Source organism: Diachasma alloeum, unplaced genomic scaffold, assembly GCF_001412515.2.
Source record: "Diachasma alloeum isolate Michigan unplaced genomic scaffold, Dall2.0 Dall_scaffold_00292, whole genome shotgun sequence".
NCBI lineage: Eukaryota > Metazoa > Arthropoda > Insecta > Hymenoptera > Braconidae > Diachasma > Diachasma alloeum.
Window position 1 is genome coordinate 143,506 of NW_021680431.1, and position 10,590 is coordinate 154,095.

Genomic DNA, 10,590 nt, shown 5'->3' on the forward strand with positions numbered 1-10,590 from the left:
AATAATCCTGTCTAAAATTCAAAATATTATAAAATGGTAAAATTGAAAGTTTGAAAAATTCAATAATCCAAACAAACTACAAAAAAATGAATTTTTGAAATTCATTAAGTTTCTATTTTATTTCGAAATAATAACAAATTTTGATCACCATGTGTAACAGCGCGAATGACGCTATATGTACTAGTAACTCACCCGTTAGTGGGCAGTTCTCCAAATATCATGAAAATTCCTTCAGAACTCCGGATCCTATGAACCTCGCCCGAATTTTTCCTAAAAAAATCCTGAACATCTTGATTCGAAGATTCCAGGGTCCATCCAATTTCACACACTATATCAAAGAAATTCGAAATTTACAAAAGTCTTCATGCAAATCCCTGGAATATCTTTTGATCAAATTGAGACTTCTGGTTCACAAAGGACTGAGTAAAATTGAAAGTGAATCCAAGTCAGTTCAAACGTCATTTGAAGAGTTTCTGAATTATGAAGCCATCGTCCGATTCGAAGTCTACGCTACTGATTGGGTAAAGGATATGATTCGCGAGAGCCGAGCTAAAACTCTAGAAGATGTCGAAGACATACTTGATTCAGATGAGTATCAACAAACTGTTGCACTACCAGCTATCGAGATCTCAAAAGAGTTCGCAGCCCTCGATGGCTATTGGTCAGTTGAACAATACTACAACTCAGGGCCAAACTCGTCTACAAGTCAACCTCAACACAGGTTGGTGTTCCATCCAAGTCCATCTTTGGAGGGGCACTCATCTCCTGATGATGAAGAACTACCCAATTCCGCAGAATATCCTCCAATATTTTCTACTTCAAATGCAAACGAGCCCAGAGCTTCACAGCAGAGTGTCTCATAGAAGTCGAGAATTAGTATCAATACCTGAATCAATAGAAGCATCAATTGATGAAGACAAGGCATACTCAGAAACAAAAGAATTCGGGGAGGACTTCGTAATGGAGACTGAAACAAATACTTGTGAAGAAACTGCATCTCAAATATCTCCAGATTCATCGCCGGCTCACATAAAAGAAAAATATCCAGCAGATTCCGGTCAGCATCCAACTACAGAGCAGCTACAATCCACATCAGAATCAAATCCAGAGTCCAGCTCCAGGAAGGGACCTAGAGAACAGAAGCATACGACTTCACCGAAGAAAGTTCATTTCGAGGAACAATCCTCATTACTGATCTTCTCAAGGGATGATCTTCAAGGCAACTCCGACTCATCTAAAATTGAGTGGGATCTCTCACATCACTCAGAGGACAGTACAAAGTTATCGGGGGTGAACGAACAACAAAAATCGGCCCATGATGACTCTAGGAATAAAATAAAAGCTATCATCCAGGTACTGGGGGTGACAGGAAGATCAGACGCTTCATCCCATCTACTAAACACCACAACAGAGTCTTCAAAATCGTCGATACCAGAGTTGAAGGAAAATTCCATTAAGAACTTAATCATCAGAAATAAAAACATTATTCGAAGATCTAGAAGGTACAGTGACAGATTCTACGAGACACGACCTAGACCAAAATTTAAATATTCCACGAGATATTGGAGAATCCGTCGTAGGAAGAAAATGCGAAAAGTCAAATTGAAGTTGCCTCTTCTAACCACCATCAATATGGCAGAAATGGCTGTCATCTCCAATAATNCCAACCTATCATTTTACTCTGTCAAGAATTGACCAATACAACATCAATGCCGATTTTTTTTAATTTTGAAGCTATTGTTACTTATTGATAAAATCAATTGTCAACATCCGAACTTAATTGAAGAGATAGGGCATTGAATCAGATTGTATTCAAGGAGTTCATTTCTAGCATTCATTCCACCATGNGATGGCCTCCAGTTCTACGAATAGGGAAAATACTGAAAGAATTCCCTGAAAAGTCAGCTGATATCTCATCGCCAATGAAACAGGAGCTGAGAAATGTCATCAGGAAAGGCAGAACTCGTCGACCAATGAGACTGCGCCGGGTGAAATTCAAACATCCCTCGCGCATCCTTCAGAGAAATCTTCAAAGGATATAAAAACATGAGTTTTTCTAAAATAGAGTCNAAGCATTACAATATCAAGTGATTGTAATCCGCAGAGAAGAACAATTATCGATCAATTTAGAACAGAACCTAATCATAATAAGTGAATAAAAAAAAAAAACCGACAGATGAATCCGGTAATACAATNAAACCGCCAAGGAATAACAATGATAAATAAATCAATAAATAAATAGATAATAATTTAGTCAAGAGAAAAAAAAATTCTTGTTCTCGAATTAAGAATTCCGATTAAGGATATTCAAGTATTTTGTTTACGAATTTGGCACTGACCACCTTACAAATTCGGCTACTTCCAATCATCAAATTTTCCAATTCAATTATGTAAATATACATATTATGTACATGTATATCGGAAAAATCACACATATTCAATGTTACTTGAATCACTCTCTGCACAAAATCATCACTTTGATTATAAAAATTATTAGTTTCTTACTCATCTTACGATTTCGAAGAAGAAATGAATTCATAAACTATACATAAAAAACAAAAAAAAATTTTTTGCATAAATTAGTTGTTAAATCGGCTCTGTTATCTTCACGAATGTGTAATGTATCAATTTCTTCATCGATATCCCTNCAACCACTGCACGCGCGTCAAAAATAACATAGAAAATAGACAGGAAAATATCCCAAACACTTACCGTAACGAACAAAATCCCTGGCACACAAACAAAATTAAACTGAAACACTTATAAGTCATCGAGTGAGCGAAGAAAACTGACAGGTGAATCGGAAATACAATGTAATCCGAACTCCCAAGAATGCTATCGTCAGCACCCAGCCGCTCACGGCCACCGCTCGGTGCACGATTATAAAGCTAAAATAACTCGATACATTACACATGAAAATTGAAAAAACTCCAACTCCTCAAAATTGCTTCCAAATGCAATTGGAAACAATTATGAGCGGCGGCTGTAATGTCCAAAAAATTTTATACTAGAAATTTAAGACTAGAATAAATTTTATATAGGATCATAACTATAAGCTACATGTAATTAAGAACCAAAACCACAATTGTAAGTCAAACTGAATACATTTCAGCACTTGAACTCGATTAAAAATTCCAAAGACATTGGAATCGAGTTCAAAAGTGATGAAATGGCGCACTCAGCACGCCCCAATTACCCAATACTAAGATTCGTGCGCGAAGGAACGATTGCAAACCGATTAATTAAGACCCCAAAAACCGAATGAACTACTNAATACAATGTAATCCGAACCTACAAAAATGTCACCGTCAGCATCCAGCCGCTCACGGCCACCGCTCGGTGCACGATTATAAAGCTAAAATAACTCGATACATTACACATGAACATTGAAAAAATCCAACTCCTAAAAATTGCTTCCAAATNAAAAATTTTTTTTTGCATAAATTAGTTGTTAAATCGGCTCTGTTATCTTCACGAATGTGTAATGTATCAATTTCTTCATCGATATCCCTGCAGAATAGACTTGCCTTTTTCTCAGATTTATAAAAGGTCCCCCAATGGCNATAGGATCATAACTATAAGCTACATGTAATTAAGAACCAAAACCACAATTGTAAGTCAAACTGAATACATTTCAGCACTTGAACTCGATTAAAAATTCCAAAGACATTGGAATCGAGTTCAAAAGTGATGAAATGGCGCACTCAGCACGCCCCAATTAACCAAAACTAAGATTCGTGCGCGAAGGAACGATTGCAAACCGATTAATTAAGACCCCAAAAACCGAATGAACTACTTCCCCATGAAAATCAAAAGAGTGGGAAAAGTCATACGACATTTTCCACCAATTAAAAATGGACTCGTTGGAGCCCATGTGACAAGTGACCCCAAAATTCATATAAAAATGTCAGAAAAATCAAAATTAAACAGTCTTGAAGCAGCGACGGAGCAGTAACAATTCTGGTGGAAATAGTTCATTTAATCGGTCCGGTTTTTCAATCCTTCCTTCGACTACACGGGATAGTACTGAATTAATAGTAAGTTACGAACAATTGAAATTATCCGGGAATAAAATTTCTTTAACCGAGAGTGGTGACTTTTCTTGCAAATAAGGAATTCGTTTATTGTAACGCGTTGTGGACAGTCTCAACCAAACTCTTAAAATCTTCAACCTCAACTGCCAAAAATTCATTAAAATATCAACGAGTAGAAGAAAGTGTTTCCGTGAAAGTATCCATAATAGCCTTTAGCGCGACTAATTGCTGGTGAGGAAATTACGGATTTACCCAGGGATCTACAAATACATCGAATAATTTATAAATAACAGACCGAATTGTGAGTAGCAAAATTTGTAAACCCAAATTTGAATCCTTCAGATCATTCCAGGGATAGGAATTTTAGCTACCTAGATTTCTGTAAAATCACGCTCATGTTTTTGTAAACCAAGCAGTTATACAAAATATATTTAAATTAAAATTTGATTCTCATTACAACTCCAAACNTTGATCAAACCCGACGATTTACCGGTAAGGCAAGAAAAAAAAACAGCATTTCTGATGAGAACTGAATACTCCTCAATGAAAACCAAGAACTCTTTTTCAAAAAGNACGTCTTGATTAGAAATTTGTCTCAACTCAAACCCTATCCCTAAATCAAGCTCTTTTTCCCTTATATTTTAAACAAAGGTAAGAGTATAAAACTTTGCGTCGTCCAATAATTATAAAATTCAATAATTTTAGCTTTGATTTTAATGTGACAATTAAAACATGTCCATTCAACGCTAAAATCCTTCTCTGGACATAACACCATTGAACGTATGACCGCGATATTTGGAGATATTGATGAGGATAAATACCTGGAAATATTGATGAGAATAAATAAATAAATTTTACTGTTTTCCATCTGATTTCTTTGTGAATTTGTTTTTTTTTTAGGTTTACTCACAGATAATTTTTTTTCGATTAAGTATATTATGGTGACATGATAGCTGAGAATAGAAATATGGGTCGACTGAATATTGTTTTTCCATTAATGGAAAACAACTTTATTCGATCGATCCATATATCTTTTTTTTATCATGCTACCATAATTTCCTTAATTTTCTCTCCCTCAATGATTTTTTCTTTTTTTCGCCCCACGACTCCGGAACTGAGGATTTTTTCTTTTGTTGTTTCTCATGCGAGATCTCCTCATTCTTCTCGGAGGGCTTTGGTCGTTGTTTCCTTCTCCATAATCCATTCCATTCAAAATTTTTTGAATCATCACTCGGCCAAACCTTGGAGAGTAAATAAACGGCTATATATTTTTAGTGGTTCGTTATTCACTACCTTTTTTTCATCAATTTTCCTCACAAGTGGGTCCTTCTTTCCTTCCGAATTTCGATGTTTGCCACTTCCTGCACAACATTATCTACGATTCCTTGCATGTATCCTTCGTCATAGAAATTTTGAGAGAGTTCCCACTGCTCAACTTGTCTCTGGATTTGGTCGTCGAGTCCGTCATGGAGCACTATTTTATTTTTCCATATGTCAATTAATTGTATTATTAACTCTCTGATGGCTGATGGTTGGACTCCTCCAAGCATCAGGGAGTTATTTTTTGTAGCTGCTATAACTAACTCACTTCCATATTCTTGATTATTTGAATCTTCCATTATTACCGAACTGATTCTAGCGAGCTTGAGGATTGAAACGTCAGATTGATCCACGCTGAAGTGGTTAATGAATGATTATGCATCAACTATCTCGTCGTTTGTTCCGAATCCTCACTTCTTGTGAATTCGAATGTTCCCACCGAGCATGGTCATTTCTTCGGAATCTAACTTCTTCTAACGTATTTCCTGGCCGATTCCCCAATCTTTTCGCGGAATATCGTTAGAAAGAACTGCATGAAATCAGTATTTAGTTCGATATTATATTCCCTCTTTCAAATGTTTCTATCTATATGAGAGAGATATTGATACTCACGTTAGGTGTCATTAGAAAATTTACTCCACTATTTATTCCGCTTCTTTGATCAATTTGGAATTTTATCCTTTACATGCATCAATGATTTCTCTAAAAACAATGTTGTTGATTGATCTTTCTTCTTCATCGGTTTCTGCGCCTACGATCTTTATTTTCAATTTCTCCTTACATGTGCATCTGGACAGTGCTACATATAGTTAACCATGACCAAATATTGGAGCATTTTGGTCATTATAAATCCCCACTGTCGAAAATGTTTGACCTTGAGATTTATTAATGGTCATTGCAACCGCTAACCGAACAGGGAATTGAGTTCTGTGGAGAATAAATGGCAACTCCTTGCTATCTTTCGTGTTTAAAGTTATTTTTGGAATGCATACACTCTGCCCTTTTTTGCTCCTGTGGGGATGATACAGTTAAGTATATTCCGCGTGATTGAAGTGACAATTAGCCGTGCTCCGTTACATAACCCATCAGCAATGCACAAGTTGCGAATGAGCATCACAGCAGCACCAATTTACAATTTCAATTTATGAGGTGGTAATCCATTGACATTGATTGTGTTCAAATATTCTGGTTGGAATCTCAACATCAGATCGTCGTCATCGGTTCCATCACTATCAGAGGCAGTTACCCGATCGTAACTGATACTCTCTTCTAATTGGCCTGGCAATGATTTTAGAATTTGTTCATTCAGCATATTGACTTGTTTGTTCAGAGGTGCCAGTATTACTGATTTTGAAATATTTTCTTCACTGAAATTTTCATGGAAAGTATCCCTCATTAAATTCTCCGAATACATTCCGTCAGGGATGATCACTTCCGATGTTTTTCCATTTCCAATATCTAGTAACCACTTGGCAAATTCTTTTTTATTTGCCCGTATATTTCTCGTTAGTTCGAATTTTTTCATCATCGTCCAAATCGGCCCATTTACCATTATCGCTGCAGCTATTTGACGATGAACTGCTCCTTTAACAACTGGTAAAACTTGCCGAAAGTCACCACCAAATAGAATATACTTTCCGCCAAACGGTAAATTTATTTTTAGAATATCTCTCAAGGTCAAATCTATAAGTTTTAGAGCTATTCCAGGAATCATTGATGCCTCGTCCCAAATTATGACATCTGTTTCCATTAAAAATTTTTTTTTATTTTTAGTAAGATTTATAGGGGATAATTTTTGATCATTTTCTGGGAGAATTATTGGTAGCTTAAAAAAACGGTGTGCAGTTCGACCATTGGGTAAAATGATTGCTGCAATTCCGGTCCAGGCGATCGATGTAACTTTTTTAGCTAAACTTGTTTGATGATGATAAATACATTGGTAGAGAAAGGTTTTTCCGGTTCCGCCTGGTCCATCAATGAAGAAAATATTCTGTGGGTTCGTAATAACCTCTTGATTATCGAACGATTCTGTAATTTTTCTGAAAATTCGCAACTGGTCCTTATTCAATTGCTTAATCATGGCGTCCGCTATAATTCTATGCTCATCTACTGGTAAATCGTCATTGGAAATGCTATCTTCGTTAATTATTTCACTTTCTTCGAATCCGAATTGCAGTAATATTTTGTCTTCACTGAGCAATCGTTGCTCAATTTCATACAGAGCTTTCCCTTCAGAACATTCATCACATAGACTATGTTTAAGAATTTCCCATAGATATTTCACATCTAGACTGTCACATGTGAGGATTAGATAGGAGAAAAAAGCTCTGAAACTCCTGGGCATCATTGCAGAAGCTCCTTCATCCAAAATTTCTTCTAGATATTTATCACTCTGCGTGAATCCGTGTTTATTGGCTGCTTCCCTGAACGTTGAATATTCAATGCCATTTACTCGTTTCAATGATTCAAATGATGTTGGCCCTGGTATATGGCGTAATAATACTTTTAGGAAAAATCGTTCTGGGTCTTTAGGTGACACTGCATACATCCTTGATATTATTCTTTCTTTCCCTCTCTTACGTTCTTTCCATAGTTTCTCCTTTTGATCCCGCGTATAATGATGGGGTATCTCCGAGTATTTATATATTCTCGCTGTTTCATCGGTGTTGTTCAAATTGAAAAAAGCTATCAATTTCGTGGTGGCCATAGTCGATTTGAGAGCATTTTTCTCCTTTCCGTCCCTGAATATGACATTTTGTTGTCCAGCTAGATTTACTGGGAGTTGATAGACACTATGGCTTGCCCCATGCATGGGTAGTTCTAACAATCGCCACGTCGCTTCCATTGAACTAACAAACCGAGTGTCAATGTAATCATCAATTTCGTTGCGGATTGTTTTCATTCGTTCTCCATCTTTTGTGAATTGGATATGGATTCTATCATGTCCTTTATTAACATATTTGAATATATATTTGATAGCCATGGAAGATCCGCAATATTCAATGTTGATGTGAGCTTGGTATTTAGCTCATAAGTATGGGTTGTAGGGCACTACCATTGAGTTATCCACGGGTATAATTTTTTTGTTCACCGTCTGATTATAAACATAACCTTTTCTTCGATTATCCCGACGTCGATATAACGGGAATCCATCTTCTTTAATAATTGTTTCATCATTAAAATCCTTTGGACATTTTTTGGAACATGTTTTCATTTTTGGATTCCAACAGGGTGATTTTGTTGTATGAAGGCCATGGAGCATGTATCTTTTTACCAAAATATATAGGCTTCTATTTTTGTTTTTATTAGGAATTTCGGCCTTGATGAATTTATCGATGGTCTCTGGCGTCAACATTTTATCGCGCTGACATAATATAAATATGCAGTGCGCATGTGGAAGTCCTCTCTTCTGGAATTCAATGTTGAATGTGTACCCCAAGACTTTACCAAATACAACACCTGATGCTATTTCTTTGATGAACGAATCTATTCGCACGAAGAATGATCGACAAACGATATGAGGAATGTCGCAGGCTGAACATGCAATTCCCATTTATCATTCAAATATTTCAAATACTTTTTTATCTCTGGCCAATTCGGATTTGCTGTGAATGTGATAAATAAATCTGCTCTCCCTATATCGTGGGTTATAGCCATGGCATCCTGGTAATGTTGCTGCATAGCTCTAGGGCCATCTCCGAATGACGAAGGGAGAACAACAGCGTTACCGAGTCGAACAGGATCAGAAGTATTTGCTTGGGTATTCTCGATGTGATCAATCAATCCTTGTAGTCTCTCACGTCGAAAGATATGTTGATTAGCTTAAAGTATTGAAAACGATTCCATTCGTTGGTTATATATCCATGTAAAATGTACTGTTGCGTCAGTCTTCCAGACATTAAAAAAGGATTGAAACCATTTTTTTAACAGTCTCAGCCTCCATCCATAATATTGAACGGCTGTTATTCGACGTTTAGTGGACTTTACTTCATTTTCAACATGGAGAGAATAGTCTGGATCACCATATGGAAATAAAAGTGGAAACATCATAGGCTCAATATGATGTGACAGTTTCGGAATCCTTTTACACTGATGTGTAATCAATTCATCTTTGGGGAAAACTTCAAATTCAACGTTATCAGGAATTTGTCCATCTTTTCTGGTGACTATTATGGTNCCAAATATTCCACGGTGATATCCTGATCCTTAACCGAATTTACGTAGGGAGATCTCAACATTACTAAACTTTAACTCAACAAAAATGACTCGAAAAAAAAGAAATATCTGCAAAATATCTGGTTTATTTAATGAAGTTATTTAATGAATATTGTTCTAAAATTTTAGGGAATCGATTCACGCGATAGGTAATCAATTTAAGTAGTTTTCCGAACTTAAGGTAGCTCTGAAGTAGAGTTAAGGTAGCNAGATTCTCGTAGAGTCAATGCTTCACCCATACTACAAATATAAATTTGAGCATTCCGGGGGCAGGTACCTGATGAGTAAAAAATCATACAAAATCATGACTCTGTTATAATTTAGTAATCAATAAATCATTGTTCCTCACCATTCTTAGGAATCAAGCTCCTGGTAGTAATTGCATTGGCCTCTCCTTTAATTTTGAGAGAACCGAAATTCAAATTCATTTCTTCCTTCGGACAGAAGGTGGCCATCGCAAAGGCATTGTTGTAATACCGTATATTTTTCTTGAAGTGTATAGAGTCATCGGTGTTTTCTCTATATAATTTTTCCAATGAATTGGGATATTTTCGCATATTTTTCAATTTTACTTTGCCTCCATGACAACAATTATGCTTTACTCTTCCATGTTCTAATTTGAAAGAAAGTGCCCCACAATGCCGACACTCATCATCCGAATCACCGATGTTCAACTCTTCAATTCCCTCGCTGTGATTTTCACCAATATATTTAATTACTTGGAGGTCTTGTCTCCTATTTCTTTTTTCTCGTAAATATTTTTTCTGTCGTCTCCTTTTATTTTCATTATTTCGGATATCATAATCTTCAATTCTTGATTTTACCTTTCTGAAATGAGTTTTGTAGTATTCTCGATCTTTCTCTCCCAATATTTCTTTTTTCCATGCCCTATATTTCTTTCCTCATTGATTGATGTTTTTATTCTTTTTTGTCTGCCGTATTTGGACGTGATCTCTTACTTGTATGTGCATGAGAAAGACAATATGATTTATTCAATTGCTGCTTTCGTTCTGCTCTTTCC